This window comes from Dermacentor andersoni, chromosome 6, assembly GCF_023375885.2.
Source record: "Dermacentor andersoni chromosome 6, qqDerAnde1_hic_scaffold, whole genome shotgun sequence".
Taxonomy (NCBI): domain Eukaryota; kingdom Metazoa; phylum Arthropoda; class Arachnida; order Ixodida; family Ixodidae; genus Dermacentor; species Dermacentor andersoni.
In genome coordinates, this window is record NC_092819.1 from 106,535,938 (window position 1) to 106,552,523 (window position 16,586).

General features: G+C 45.4%; 1 long non-coding RNA gene across 1 annotated transcript; it reads left to right on the forward strand.

The window, feature by feature from the left end:
* Window positions 1–509: 509 nt before the first annotated feature.
* On the forward strand, window positions 510–16,068 carry LOC140218999 (uncharacterized). Its single transcript, XR_011895252.1, has 2 exons — window positions 510–598; window positions 14,605–16,068. It is a non-coding gene; the product is annotated as an uncharacterized lncRNA (long non-coding RNA).
* The last annotated feature ends 518 nt before the right edge of the window (window positions 16,069–16,586 follow it).

Sequence of the window (16,586 nt, forward strand, 5' to 3'; positions counted from 1 at the left end):
CAGCGGTGCAGCAATGGCGGCCGCAGAACCACGACGTTCGTTTCAAAAGGTGCAGGAAAGGTGCAGGGCTGGTTCATGATTTTGCTGCACCCGCTCCACTGTCGGTGCCGACTTGGTGCAGGCATACAGGTGCGAAGCAGCGACGCAGCAGACGACGCAGCACACGGGCGCGAGCACCGTAAAAAGCCCGCTTACACACGTGTGATGTGTCTACGCAACTGTAGTGTGTATTTACGCCCCAGAAACCGATCATACCTGCAGTTCAGGACCTCTCAAACTTACGCACTCCGTGCACATTAGTCTGACATAGCATAACATTTACACCGCGTCTGCACCTTTGCATTCGTTTCGAGTGTTTCGCTGGGCCTGCACCTCCGGAATCGAGCTGCACAGTTTTTGAACTTCTCGTGATCCGCCGTGAACTGGTTCACAGTGGTGCAGGCGAATCGAACAGACCCTTTGTTTTTCGCGTCCGTGATGTCACATCCGTCTTTGGTTTTGGCGGCAGAATGGCAAGCTCAAAGGTGAGCTACGCTCAAACAACTGGACAAAGATGTGGATCGTTTATTTTTTGGGGCTTGTGCTAGCGTAAGCTATCGTAAGTACTTCACTTTTCCATTCGATGTGCCTCTACTATGCAAACCTACGCTTTCGGCTGCCTGATACTTCATTTCCAGGTTCCTTACCAGCTTATTTTCCTTGTGACGCATCCCGCGGACCGCCGCACCGATCAGCCAGTGCTACAGTGTACTAGCGCTGAGAACGCATATTAGACGACACTGTTTATCTTAGGTTCCTTCAAACTTATAAGAGCCTTTTTCACAATCACTTAAACGTAACATTACCTGGTTACGGTGCTGCTACACGGCAGAATGTGTAAATGGCAGATGACTCAAGTGCGGCATGTGCGCGCACTTGTTTAGAGAAAATAAGGAGTATTCATCATTTATCTCGCAATATAAACGCACATTCCTGACACATGGTTCAGGTCTGCCGTCCGCCGACTAAGGGCGGTAGTGAATGAAGTCGCTAAATGAGTGCTTTGCGGCGTCATTAAACGCACGGGAAACAGCGTTCGTTTACATAGTAATATGAGCCTTTATATAGCAATATCGCTGCGCTGTCAACAGCCATTCTCTGGTAACCTTTCTCCGCAGCGTAACGCTCGAGTGCTCTGTGCAGATGTGACAAAGGTTGTGTGTGCGGTCGGTATTTGTGATTTTCTAGAAAGAAGCTTCATTACAAAGTGCATGATCAGGCTGCGTGGTCGTCCATTCTACTAGAGCGGGACAATCAATAAACGATACAAGCATGGACATACACATGCTGTTGCCAAATAACCCTTAAGGTGGGTCCATTTAATACTGGTGATTTAATCGTGGATGAAGACTGGGATGTTTTCTTTATGTGCTTGCTTCAAAGTAGGATAAATCGTAACTTGGCCAACAACTTTTACTAGTGTTATAAGGTTTTGTGAGAAAGGGTGTTGTGTATGGCTTTGTAACGAGTCATTGTCTCCCATCGCACGTGTATATCCCGGCTGGAAGTTATGTTCATGTGCTCAAGAGTGCTTCAGGAACCCTCTGAGCACTTGCACGTTGATATTACAGCCACTTGTGAATTCTGGTCCTATGTAAGCATTAAGGGGTTTTAGCACTCATCTTAGTGATAACCTTAGACGTTAATTCTATAGTGTATATTGTTAACTGACAAGCTGGGTCTGGTAAGTTTTACATCTTGACACTAAGAACCTGTGGCATGATGAGTTTGCGCTAAAGAACAGTGCAGGTGCCATCATATATACATTCATTGTCATTCACGCACACTATTGGAGGGACTCCAATCTACATTAAGTACAGCGCAATCGGCGCCAGTACCAGTGGTCGCTCAATGTGTGGTTTGGAATTTACGCCAGTGCAATAATCAGTACCATCTTCAATCACGCACTGACTGGACAGCGTTATGTGAACGAAATCCTTGAAGGAGTGGTTGATGAGTTTCTCAGCAAAGTCCCGCTGTCACATCTTCCACTTCTGCTGTATCAGCAAGATGGGCCACCTGCATGCAGCAGCAGCCGAGCACGAAACTGGTTGGTTGCTACTTTTCAAATAGATTGGAAGGCACGAGCCTGTAAAGAGGCCGGCTAGGTCACCTGACCTCTCCGTTAAGTTTCTTTCTTTGGGGTTATGTGAAAGATTGTGCCGGATGTCTGCCATAGAATTCCGGCATCGGTGATCAAGCAAGCCACTAAAGGTGTGATAAAATAGAGAGTACTGCGTAGCTGCAAAAGGAGACCTATTTGAACACGTCCTCTAGGCTGATGTTCAACGCAGCTTACGAATTAATAGATAGTAAGAGCACACAGTTTGTTTTTTTTTTGTCTCTGTGTGTGTGTGTGTGTGTGTGTGTGTGTGTGTGTGTGTGTGTGTGTGTGTGTGTGTGTGTGTGTGTGTGTGTGTGTGTGCGCGCCGACATTCTGATTGCCAGTGCGGCTCATAGAAGTGGTATATTTAATTTCGTGAACGCATTGGTTTTGCCTTTTCTCTACAAGTTGGTCGCTTTCCAGTGTGTTTATTTCGCTTTTATTTGTTGACACAAACCTGTTTTTGCAGCACGTGTACACTTTCATGAAAAATAAAACGCTCACTTTATATTGGCTTTGGTCCGAAGCAAGTTTCTGGTGCGAAATATAACTTCGCCCGCACTCTTTCGATGCGGTGCGAGCAAAGTGGATTTTGAAACATTCTGTGCCTATTACATTGCTCTTCACATTTCGTGTGTGGTCAGAGATGCACTTTGGCTGCGTTATCAAGGTGCTTTTGTTATCATTTATCAATCGGCCTTGAGAGAGGGATAATAAGTGTGACGTAGAGAGAAAGGAGAAGCTGCGAAACCTGCTGTTGGGGCTCCTTCCATACCATTATCAAGGTGGTGCGCTGTCTCTTCGGGTTTGCGATAGGCAATGCAGTTACTTTCAATCAGCTTATTTGAGGGCACTGCTTTATGATGCGGGTGAGAGTTCACTCACATGGTATTTTTCATAGTTCGTGAGGTTATTTTCCAGTCGGTAAAATTGTACGCAATTAGTATGTCGCTGAAAACACTGCAGTTAGATGTCATTTTGGGATGCCAACAAATGCCTCATTGACACTTTGAATATTATGAGAGTACTTCTTGAGTTAGATAATTGTAATTACCAAATTAAATCTCAGTAACGAAAGAATTACTGGCTACTACTCCACTTTACTGGAAACAATATGCACTAGGTTTTCTTCGAGTAAAAGAACTGTTTTTTTTTTTTTTTAATCTTAGTGCATGATAGCTGTGGAACACTCTCTCTCTTCATCCCTATACCCCGTTTTCCAGTGCAGGGTATAAAAACGGACATGCGTCTGGTTAACCTCTCTGCCTTTCCTCTCTTCTATTTCTCTCTCTCTATAATTCACTCAGTAACCATAATGAGCCCAAGCCAGATTCACTCGAAATCAGAATCAACAGCAGTCATGTGCGGCACACTTATGCTCGGACTAGCAGAAAAAAAAAGAGGCTGCAGTTTTGCAGAAAGGCGAAGCAGTGTTAGTGATAGCCAAGTATGCGACAATTACACGAAGGAAGATTACACCAGCAAGGGGACTCAGGCTGTGAAATTGAACTGTCTCCTACTATGAGGTCTTGTATATACTTAGCGCCGTTACTTCAGTGCTCAAGTCTTCGAGGTCAAACGAAGTTTCTTGAAGTGCAAGAAATATATATATATATATGTATCGTAAGGAACCGCTTTATTCCAGCCAAGCTCGGACTACTACCTCGAGGATTAAACTGTGCTGCTAGTGATGATATATGCAGATGAAAAAGATGTGCAGATGATGAAGTTGAAAGTCAGGCATGTGTTGTGCCCATGCTAATTCTCTCTCGCTGTGGAAGCGGCCGCCTGGCTGCGCGTAAGTACTATAAAATGCGTCAAGTATTTGGTTTTAAGCGGGAGACATGCACTATCTCTGTGCCACAGCAACGGGAATCGGGTGGCGTTCTAACAAGCGAGACATGGTAATTGACAGGTGATGTCTGCTCAACGACCGTGGAAAGTCGAATAAAACACCAGAAATTTTTTGCATAAGCCAGGAACGCACACAGGAGTCCAAAGAACTTCGTCACCAGGAGAAAAAGTCACAGCACAGTGGGTCGAGTCGTAACGAAATTTGCGAGCGTCCTGGGAGACGCCTGTGTTAAGCGGGGCGAGGCGACTGCACTCCGCGAGGCGAGACACCAACTGTTCCAAGAAAGGAACTGATGGGGGTACAGGAGTCTAAAGGAATGATACATCAAGAATGAAACTTGGTGAACAGCCATAAATGAAGAAAAAATGTTAAAAGCCAGTAGTACGTTGCGTAGCCATGTTATAGGCGAATGTCATGAACGGCAGGATTGCATCCCCGTTCGTGTGGCCAGGGCGGATGTACATCGCAATCATGTCAGAGAGGGTATGGTGAAAACACTCCGTCAAGCTGTTGGTCTGCGGATGGTAACTGGAAGTTGTCTTGCGAATTGTGTTAGAGGCGCACAGAACTTCGGTAAGGATAGAAGAGAGGAAGACTGCTGCGGTCACTGAGGAGAACGCGCGGAGCGCTGCGGTGTAAGATAATGTTGTGCAGAAAGAAATCGGCGACTTCAGCAGCAGTCCCGGATTGTAGAGATGCTGTCTCCGCATAGCATGTTGGATGGTCTATGGCCGTTATAATCCAACGATTGCCATGTAAGGTTGTGGGAAGAGGACCGTACAAGTCTATTCCAACTACTTCAAGAGGCGAAGCGGGACAAGGCAGAGGTTGTAAAGAGCCAGAAGGAGCTGTTGGTCGTTTGCGGCTTTGACAATTAACGCAGGGTGCAACATACTTCGCAACGGCTGAAGATGGGCCAGGCCAGGAGCAGCGACTTCATATTCTGTTGTAAGTCTTGTGGTAGCCTAGATGACCAGTCGTCGCATGATCGTGAAAGGCTTCAAGCACCTCACATTGCAGAGAACATGGTATGACCGCGACCCATTTGTTGCCATCGATGTTATAAATGTTGCGATGTAAAACCTCATTGTGCAGCTTGAATTGATTAAGTTGTCGACGAAGTCAGGCGTTTGGAGGTGACGAAGAATCTTCCATGCGTTGGAGAATAGTTCAGCAGTATGGGTCGATGCGTTGGTGGGACACAAGGACAGATGGGCTGTCGTGTCTTAGCCATTCGAGGGTTACAATGGGTAAAGCCGATGAAGAGGACTCAGGACGTACACAATCACGGAGAGGTTATGGTGAATCGTCATGATTCTTCAGAGGGTAGCAAGAGAGAGCATTGGTGTCTTGATGCTTCTTTGCAGCCCTGTAGGTGACATTGAAATCGTACTCCTGTAGGTGAAGCACACAGCAACCCAGGTGACCTGATAGGTAACCTGATAGGTAACCCAACCCTATGCAAACAATCCAATGAAAGCTTCATTATTGACCACACTTAAAAACAACTTAAAATCTGCTATGTCAAATGCGAAAAGTTTCTATTTTAATAGCACCTTGTCATACTTCATTAAAAACAAGCCATCAAAGTTCTGGCGAACCATCAGTCCACCAAGTCAGAGCTCTCCTTCATTCATAATTGCTAATCAACCATGCTCAGATAATCTTAACATTACTGAAGCTTTTAATAATTACTTTAAATCAGTGTTCACCTGTGATGATGGACGCACCCCCACGTTCTGCACTACTCTTTCGTCATCACCTTTTCCTAGTATGGCAATCACTTCAGCTGGTGTACATAATCTTATACTCAAGATCGATACTATGAAAAGTACTGGGCCAGATAATATACCAGATATGTTTTTACGGCGATATTCTGAACGGAGCTCTCGGTACTTATCCCTAATTCTTTCGAAATCTGTAGAATCATCCACTGTTCCAATACTCTGGAAATGTGCTAAGGTTGTTCCAATTCACAAAGACGGTAATAAGCAGGAAATATCTAACTACAGACCTATTTCTTTAATATCAACATCTTGTAAATTATTGGAACACATTATTCATAAATGTATCATTGAGTACTTATCTGAACATAATGTTCTTTCGCATGCTCAACATGGCTTCTGTTCCGGATTCTCCACGGTAACACAACTTCTAGAATTCTCCCATGATATTGCATCCACACTTAACCTCAGAGGACAACTTGATGCCATTTTTATTGATTACAGTAAAGCTTTTGACACAGTGTGCCATAAAAAGCTTCTCATTAAACTCAAGGCAATAATTCATGATTATAAATTACTAGGTTGGATACAGGACTACCTAAGTACAAGAACCCAGTTTGTTGCATTTAACAATGTTCACTCATCTCGTGTCAATGTAACATCCGGTGTACCACAGGGGTCTGTCTTGGGTCCTTTGCTGTTTGTAGTCTATGTAAATGATGTCGTTGAAGTAACCGCGGGCACTTCTCTCAAAATAAGACTATATGCTGATGACTGCGTCCTTTATTCTACTATAAGTAGTAATCATGATCAGTTAGAGCTGAATGAAGTCTTCACCCGTTTTTGCGAATGGAGCAGAACATGGCAAATGTCACTTAATTTAAAAAAAACGTATCAATGACTTTTTCGAATAAAAAACAACCATTACAATTTACATATTTTAATGAAGCGCACAAGCTTGCAAGCGTCCACACGTTTAAATACCTTGGTGTTACTTTCTCCCCTGATCTAAAATGGCATGCTCACATTAACTGTATAACCAACAAGGCGTTGAGAAAACTGGGTTTTCTTAAAAGAAACTTACGAGATGCAACTAAAGAATGTAAATTAACAGCATACAGATCACTAATAAGGCCTCTACTTGAATACGCGTCGGTAGTGTGGTCGCCACATCTTTCCAAAGACATAGACATGCTTGAGTCTATTCAGAAAAAGGCCATACGGTTTATATATAATCGTTATGACCGCCATTTCTCACCGACATCACACGCGAGCAAGCTACTACTAAAGCCACTGGCCCATAGACGTACTTGTGACCGTGTTATTCTGCTACATAAAATTGCTCATGGGAAAACTTATGTCAATGCACCTATTGTTTTCACTAACCCTTCTTCTCGGCCCACCAGAAGAAGTCATCATCTTAACATTGTTCTTTTAAATGCAATGATTGATTGTTTTAGGTTTTCCTTTTTTCCGCATACAATTGTGATTTGGAATGGCCTTGAGGGGTCCTTGCGCGAGTTACCAAGTGATGTATTTGCCAACCTATTACCTAATCATGTTCATTAATCAACTAGCTATTCCTGATATTGTTCTTTCTATTGTTTGTTTTCTTTTTGCCACTCAAATGTATTCGTATGCACTCACTCCTGCAATATCTTGCTATGCAAGATGGCAGTATATGTAAATAAATAAATAAATAAATTAATTAATTAGCAATGAAAGCCAGCACAGTGTGTTATGGTCGGTAACGACTGTGAAATGGCGGCCATGAAGATATGGGCGACCCCGCAGGGGCGTCTGCGTCAGCAGGCGTTTGGTGTGTTGCGACACCACGTACCCGAGCACAAGAGGGTTGGACCCTCCCGCGTGTAGCCGTGCGCGGCTTAGCCGTGTCCGGGGAAAGGGGGATCCTGGGGGTTGAGCCGATGCCGGGTGTTTGGACCTTTAAGGCCCCCCGGCGGAGGCAACACACCTCTTTGGCCTCTGCTTCACGTAGACGGCACCCCCGGACTGACCCACCCGGGGGAAATCGGTAGTTGCCTTTTCCTGTCTCTCTCTCCCTACAACCTTCGTCTTTCCCTTACTTTCCACCTTTCCTGTCTTCTTCTGGCTTCTTTTCATTCCGATTTTTCCAGGCAGCAAGGGTTAACCTTGTGTGAATAGCCAACCTTGGTTATTTCATATTTGGTTATAGTGGTAATGTACAGCTGGCGTTTGCAGGCAGTGTTTCACAGGTCCTGCAGCGTCCCCTTGTAGGACTCCATGGTGGGTGGCTGGCGTTACTGCCGAAATATCACATATATTTATGGATAGCTCCTTTCCTCAACTCCCTGATCGCCCTCAGAAAAGAGGGCGCACCGATGAAGTCTTTCAGTTTTTCGGACGCCAAGTCCACAACTTCCCACGTTTCCATGTAGTTCACTCGGAAACACCAGGCAAACCAGTACGCACCATTTCACCTTTCATTGTATCAAAGACCCTGACTGATGTTTTTGGAGCCGGTTATGAGGCGACCAGGATGGCAAGCGGTGATCTCCTCCTGGAGCTCCGCGATAAGAAGCAATACGAGAAACTGCCTAAGCTAGTGTCATTTGGGGATCACCAACTAACAGTAACCCCGCACCGTACTATGAACACCACCCGCGGCGTTGTGTCGGACGATGACTTGCTCGAGCTCACTGAGGCTGAACTCTTGGAGGGCTTCAGTGAACAGAATGTAATCAATGTCAAAAGAATTAAGATGAGGCGAGATGGCAAAGAAATCCAAACCAAGCACTTGATAATCACCTTCGGATCAAGTGTCCTGCCCGAATCAATCGAGGCCGGCTATATCAAGCTCCGTGTTCGCCCATATGTTCCAAATCCCCTGCGTTGCTTCAAATGCCAGCATTTCGGTCACAGTTCACAGAGCTGTCGAGGCCGCCAAACCTGCGCGAAATGCAGTGCTCATGAGCACACCTCTGAAACTTGTGAAAACTCTCTCCATTGTGTAAACTGTGAAGGGGAGCACGCTGCATACTCGCGGTCGTGCCCATCGTGGAAGAAAGAAAAGGAAATAGTTACAATTAAAGTAAAAGAAAACATAAGTTTCAAAGAGGCACGCAGGCGGGTATCCTTCCTGCCAAAGCACACCTTTGCCGATGTGGCGCGTCAGGGGGCAGCGTCACAACGGTCTCCGGCGGCTGTCCGACCCACACCCAGTGAGGCGGCAGTGACGCCATCCGCCCCCTCGGCGGCTGCAGCTAACGCTGCTACGCCAACACAGCAGACGGGGCCATCGACCCCGAAGGTGGGCGCAGCCGAGGCTGCCCCAACCTCCCCGGCCCCTTCCAGCGCTGGCAACAGCCGGCGCAGCCAGATCCCTCAGGGAGCCCCATCGACCTCCGGGCTGGTGGGCGCAGGGGTCTTGCCCTCCAAGGCGGGACTCTCTCGGGAAACATCTCGCTCGCAAGAGCACGTGTCCGGCGCCTCACAAGAGGCAATGGACACTACACCCATCCTCAAGGCGCACCAAGCGCCTAAGGAGCGGCGAGGCTCCCTCGAACGCTCCAGAAAGAACAAAACCCCTATTACAGGGCCTCGAAAGGGTTCTGTAATCTAAGGCATCCCGTCCGTTTCCGTAAACACAGCACCAAATTTATTTTAAATATGGATACACAAATCATTCAATGGAACATTAGAGGTCTCCTTACAAACTTTGATGATTTGCAAGAACTCATCCACAAACATAATCCAAAAGTGCTGTGTTTACAGGAAACACATTTAAAATCCAGACACGCAAACTTTCTCCGTACGTATGTTACGTTTCGTAAAGATCGCGATGATGCCATCGCATCATCGGGCGGTGTTGCGATTCTCACACATAAAAGTATAGCATGTCAACCTTTACAGCTTCGAACGCCCTTTGAAGCAGTGGCGGTGCGAGTTGTTCTGCTAAGCAAACTCATCACTATTTGCTCGCTTTATATACCCCCACAATACAAATTAACTAAACATGAATTTCAGTCCTTTATAGATGAACTGCCAGAACCCTATGTTGTTCTTGGCGACTTCAATGCGCACAGCTCCCTGTGGGGCGACTCTCGTATAGATGCGCGAGGTCGTCTTGTTGAACAGTTCCTTTTTTCTTGTGGTGCGTGCCTTTTGAATAAGAAGGAACCCACATATTACTCTCTAGCAAACAGAACCTTTTCTTCAATCGATCTCAGCATAGTTTCTCCTTCTATTCTGCCTGAACTTGAATGGGAAGTTACAAAGAACCCTTACGGAAGCGATCACTTCCCCATACTACTAAGAACACCTCAAGAAAACGAAAATCCACCACAGGCACCTCGGTGGAAGATTGAGACAGCTGATTGGGACAAATTTCGAACTCTTACTGGTATCTCATGGCATAACATCTCCTCGTTAGAAATTGATGCTGCTGTGGAGTATTTTACAGCCTTTATAACAGATGCCGCATCTAAATGCATATCACAAGTAAATGGCCTCTCGTGCAAACGGCGCGTCCGGTGGTGGACCGACGATTGTAGGATCGCACGTAAAAAACAGAACAAAGCGTGGGGTTTGCTACGCGCTTCTCCCACTGCAGAAAATCTTATCAACTTTAAAAAAGTAAAATCCGAAGGCAGGCGAACCCGCCGACAGGCTAGAAGAGAAAGCTGGCAGAACTTTTTATCGGGCATCAACTGGTACACAGATGAGGCGAAAGTCTGGAACAGGGTTAGTAGGATAAGAGGACGACAAACATACTCCCTCCCTTTGGTAAACACACAAGGCGAAACTCTGCAAGACCAGGCAGATTCACTTGGGGAGCACTTTGAGCGTGTGTCGAGCTCAATCAATTATTCCCAGTCCTTTCTTAAACATAAAGAAATAATAGAACGTAAGCCAATCATACGAAAATCCAGGCAGAATGAACCGTATAACCGACCTTTTAGTATTGCCGAGTTGAAAGCTGCCTTGAACACATGCAAAAGCACTGCACCGGGACCTGACAGAGTCATGTATGACATGATCAGAAACCTACATACTGACACACAAGTTACACTGCTTACACTATTCAACACTATTTGGGCTTCCGGATACCTCCCATCCACATGGAAAGAAGCGATTGTAGTCCCTGTTCTGAAGCACGGAAAAGACCCCTCCTTGGCGGCAAGTTACCGTCCGATAGCTCTAACTAATTGTCTGTGTAAGCTTTTTGAAAAAATGATAAATCGCAGACTAATACATTTCCTCGAGGTCAACAATATGCTCGATCCTTATCAGTGTGGATTCCGAGAAGGGCGGTCGACGACCGATCATCTTGTGCGCATAGAAGGAAATATCCGCGATGCCTTTATACATAAACAGTCTTTCCTATCGATATTCCTCGATATGGAGAAGGCATATGACACGGCACGGCATTACGGTATCTTGCGAGACCTGTCGGAAATTGGCATCCGTGGAAATATGCTGAACACAATTGAAAGCTATTTGTCAAATCGTACCTTCCGAGTAAAAGTCGGCAATGCACTGTCACGTCCCTTTACGCAGGAAACTGGTGTACCCCAGGGAGGCGTGCTCAGCTGCACTCTCTTTATCGTTAAGATGAACACGCTACGTGCTTCACTACCACCTGCCATTTTTTATTCCGTATACGTAGACGATATACAAATAGGCTTCAAATCCTGCAATCTCACAGTATGCGAAAGACAGGTACAGCAGGGCTTGAACAAGGTTTCCAAGTGGGCAGACGAAAACGGATTTAAGGTCAACCCCCACAAAAGTTCTTGTGTTCTCTTCACAAGAAAGAGAGGCCTGGTCCCAGATCCTTGTGTAGAACTGGGCGGACAACAAATCCCTGTCAACAAAGAGCACAAATTCCTTGGTGTTATTCTTGACTCCAGGCTCACTTTCATACCTCACATAAAGCATCTTAAAGAAAAATGTCTTAGAACAATGAACTTACTTAAAGTCCTATCCCACACAACGTGGGGTAGCGACAGACAGTGTTTATTGAATATTTACAAGAGCCTAGTTCGATCACGGTTAGATTATGGTGCCGTAGTATATCACTCGGCCGCACCGAGCGCACTTAAGATGTTAGACCCCGTTCACCATCTGGGTATCCGTCTGGCCACTGGCGCATTTAGGACAAGCCCTGTTGAAAGCCTATATGTAGAGTCAGATGAGTGGCCACTCCATCTTCAGAGAACAAACATCAGCTTAACGTATTTTCTCAAGGTTCGCTCTAATAAGGAACATCCGTGTTTCACAATCGCTAACGACTTGACGTGCGAAACACTTTTTCATAACAGACCCTCTATGAGACTTCCTTTTTCACTGCGTGCAAGAGAACTTAGCACGGAAATGGATGTCCCAGTTCTCGAACAACGCCTAATGCCTCCAGCTAAGCTAGTACCGCCCTGGGAGTGGCAGCTGATAGAGTGTGACACATCCTTTGTAGAGGTCACTAAACATGCGCCAGAGACACATATCAAAATGCATTTCTTGGAGCTCCAGTACAAGTACTCGTGCACAGAGTTTTACACAGACGCTTCAAAGTCGCATGCCGGGGTGTCCTACGCAGCCATTGGTCCGTCCTTCTCGGAATCCGGTGTACTGCACCCTGAAACAAGTATATTTACGGCTGAGGCCCATGCACTATTGTCGGCTGTGAAACATATCAGAAAATCAAATATTCAAAAAACAATTTTATTTACAGACTCCCTAAGCGTCGTGAAAGCCTTGAAGTCACACTGTAAACACAGAAACCCCGTAATTACTGAGCTCTATTCTATTCTCTGTAGAGCGTATATGTCTAACCAGCATGTCATTATATGCTGGGGGCCTGGACATAGGGGCATCGAGGGTAACGTTCTAGCAGACCAGATGGCCACATCAATTTCCTTGCATACAGTTAATCCTGCCGCTTCGGTCCCTGTCACAGACCTCAAGCCTTTTTTAAGAAGGAAACTGCGAAATCACTGGCAACGTATGTGGGACGCAGAAGTAAATAACAAACTGCACGTGATAAAACCACAGTTAGGTTCTTGGCCCCCCGTAACAAAATCACGGCGAACAAATGTCCTATTCTGTCGCCTTAGAATAGGACAGACATTTGGCACGCATAACTTTCTACTCACTGAAAATGATCCTCCAACTTGCGGTAGATGCGGGGAGAGGCTGACCGTCCTCCACGTCCTCCTGGAGTGTCGGGCAGCCGAATCTGAAAGAAGGAAACATTTTTCCCTAGCATACCGGCAGCACATCCCCCTACATCCCGTAATGTTACTCGGCCCAGAACCGCTATTTGATACCAACACAGTCCTAAATTTCCTGAAAGATGTTGTCCTGCATGTTATTAGCCCCACATGTTCATAGCGGGTCCTCTCTTCAGAGGATACCGCTGTGATAGCTCTTTCGTATAGCACGTGCCTCTAGGCCCTTGTGTTTCAAGGGCTCCGGCGAGGCAACAGTGCTCCAGCTATTTTTACCATCTCGTATATTTTCAATTCTATGTCATTCTTTTATTATGGATTTTAATGTTCATAGTATTCGTCATTAGTCATCGCCATAATTTTATATCACGTAGATTTTACGCACTTTACAGCAACTAATTTTAGGCCACTTTACAGCCAAGTCACATCTCCATAATACATCGTCAACATCACCACTTGTCATGGCGCTCTTTGGCCACACCTGGCCCTTGCGCCATTAAACACCACATATCATCAGATATGGGCGAAATTTTTGCACTGCCCAACAGCAAGGCACTCCTGCTTGGTTATGGTGTAGTAATTCTCTGCACTGGTTAGTGCACGACTAGCATAAGTAATTACTCGTTCGCGGAATGTGTTGTCACGTTGCAGTAGAATGGCACCGAGACTGACTGCTAGCGTCGGTGTGAAAGATGGTGGGCGCGGTCGGATCAAAGTGGCGCAGTACTGGGTCTGACGTCGGGGCATGTTGCAAAAGCAGGAAAGCATGTTCACATTCGTCGGACGAAACAAAGGGCGCATTACTGGCGAGGAGTTGATGGAGCGGGGACGTAAGCGTAGCGAAGTTGCATATGAAGTGCCGGAAGAAGCAAGTCCAAGAAAACTGTGCATGTCTTTTTGACGCAGTGGACACAAAATTCGAGGATGGCAGTAAGCTTCTCGGGGTCCGGTCGAATACCTTCTTTGCTGACTATGTGCCCCAGAACTTTGATGGCCTTGCTGGCGAAACTGCATTTGTGTGTGTGTGTGTGTTGAGCTGCAAACCAGCATTTGCAAGAGAGGCAAGGACTTCATCAAGACGTTGCAAATGTTGTGAGAACATGGTTGAAAACACAATGTCGTCGAGATAGCACAGGCAGGTTTTCCATTTCAAGCCACACAAGACTTATCGATCATGCGTTCGAATGTGGCAGGCACATTGCAGAGTCCAAAAGGCATCGCACTGAACTCGTAGAGCCCATCAGGGGTAGCAAATGTCGTTTTTTCTTTGTCGGATTTGGACATCGGTATTTGCCAGTAGCCTGGTCTAAAGTCAAGGCTAGAAAATTATTCAGCACCGTGGAGTGAATCTAGTGCATCATCCATCCGTGACACGGGGTAGACATCTTTGCGCACGATTTTGTTCAGCGCACGGTAATAGACGCAAGAACACACTGAGCTGTCTTCGTGACAATTGCAACGACATGAGTGTCAACAGCTCAAGTGACAGTTGATCCACGAGGCAACAGTTGGGGTTCGAGAGTTTGGTTTATTGCAGTAAGCAATGCCCCTCAGAGAAGCGAATAAGGCCAGGGGTAATCAGAATTGCTCGAGATAGGGTATGGTCATAGGGTAGAATGAGTACGCCGCCATCCACAATGTTACAGGAGTTGACACCTATAACCTCTTCTCTAGGTGGCCAAAGAACGTAATCGGAAGAGGTGACGAGACGAATGCGTTCTTCGTGGTTAGGAAAAGAATTGCCAGTGGCATCCAGTTGTGTGAGGCGCTGACGACAAGAGATAGAAGCAGACGCCAAAGAAGTCCCACCCCAAGATGAGTTCATGGGTCACTCACGAAATATCGCAAAAACAATGTGGTGAAGAATTTAGTCTATGGAAACACGAACAGTACACAGTGCGATTGGACGAATAATAACGTTGGCTGCTGCACAAAGAGAAAGGCTGGAGTAAGGCAATTCTTGTGTTTTATAGAGTCCCGAACAGTCACATGGCAATAATCGCCAAGCGTCTTGTAACATGGAGCCACCTCATAGTTGCACCAAACAAAGATGATGGATGCAGCCAGTCTTGCCAGATAACTACATTTTGACTATTCTGTATTGTTTGCATTTATTGTGCAAAAGGAATTCTCGCAGAGAGTTTTATCTTCAGTGGCCTTCAGTTGACGTCATCTGCTACAACTAGCACATAAGTTAACTCCATAGCACCACTAGGATGGAGACATTGTGTCGTGGGATGCTTCCTTAAAAGTGGACAAGAAGATTCTAAAGGAAAAGTGTGAGATGGTCACAGTAATAACCAAGGCATTTGGCATGGGAATGACCCAGCTATGAAGGTATTATCAGATGTGGACAAGCATATAATACTAAATGGCACCTTGCACGAGTCCCAAGTGTCAAATGTAATGAGTATTGTGCATTGAAAGGGCCAAAAATGTTTTGTACATGCAAGGGAACACTATGGGCATTTGATAGCAGTTGCTTAGATGTACTACATTAAAAGGAACCAAACGAATTCCCTTAGACATAAGCATGCAGCAAATTCAAGGACTAGATGAAGCGTCAAAGAAACTGCATTTCATGTAGGATAGGTGTGAATGACCTTTGTGCATGAGATCAGTGACAAAAACACTAAATGAATGCAGTACAGTGTCTGTATCATATCTTGTGCAGACCAAACTAGCCTGGAGTTTCAGCATTCCTTGTCAGTACATTTAAATAGGCACTACATTGTTCAAAGTGCAATATTGTTCTACAAAACATAATATGCAAGATGTAGCATGCTAACCCTCGTGGCTCAACAACTACTGAACCGAAACCTCAATGAGCAGTGAAGCGTCCTTGTAATTTTCATCGTAACCATACTTTTGCTCTTGAAAGTGAACCTCTTTAGTGAATTTGCTTGTGTATTAATTTTTCTTTAGGCAAGTATTTTTTATACATGTTAATTTCTCAATCCTGCTTTCTCTTTCCGGAGCTAAAACAAAATGCCTCTTATTTCAATTTGATCTTTTGACCTAGGAAGCCATCATCTGGTGCTGTGTACAGCAAGCACATGCTTCGGGCAAGGAGGGAGCCAGCACCATATCTACATCAGCAAGAACCTCGGTGCTCAAAATAAACATTTTCTGTGCAAATACCTGTCTTTTTATACTTCCAGCATGAATTAATAAGTTTTTTTGCCTTCACATGCAGGAAGGTTTATAGGAATAAATAGTGACTGTTGAATGCCCAGGAAAAGCCTTGAAGCCATTCTACTTGTACAGTGATAAAGTACATGTGTACTTGAACTTGATAGTACAGAAACGAAAGGCAAAGTAACAGGCAAAATGCTCGGGGCAGCAGTCGTATAAATGGTAGATGAACACAGCTAATTGTGCTGTGCAGTTTCATTCAGTTTGACCAAGTGTTGCAAGAATTGCCGTCAATATGAATCATTCAGTTTAGCCAGCTAAAGTCGAACTCGTACAAACTTTGGAATGTCTGCTGAGAATTTTAGCATACATGGTATGTGTGCATCCTTCAGCAGCACTACAAGCCCAATAAGGTTTTTGTGTTACTGTCCCCCCTCCCTTGGGGTTATTGCAGTGTCTACTTCAAGTGCTTGAGGGTATAATGGAGAATGACTCCAATCTGCTATAAATATGTGCAGTGT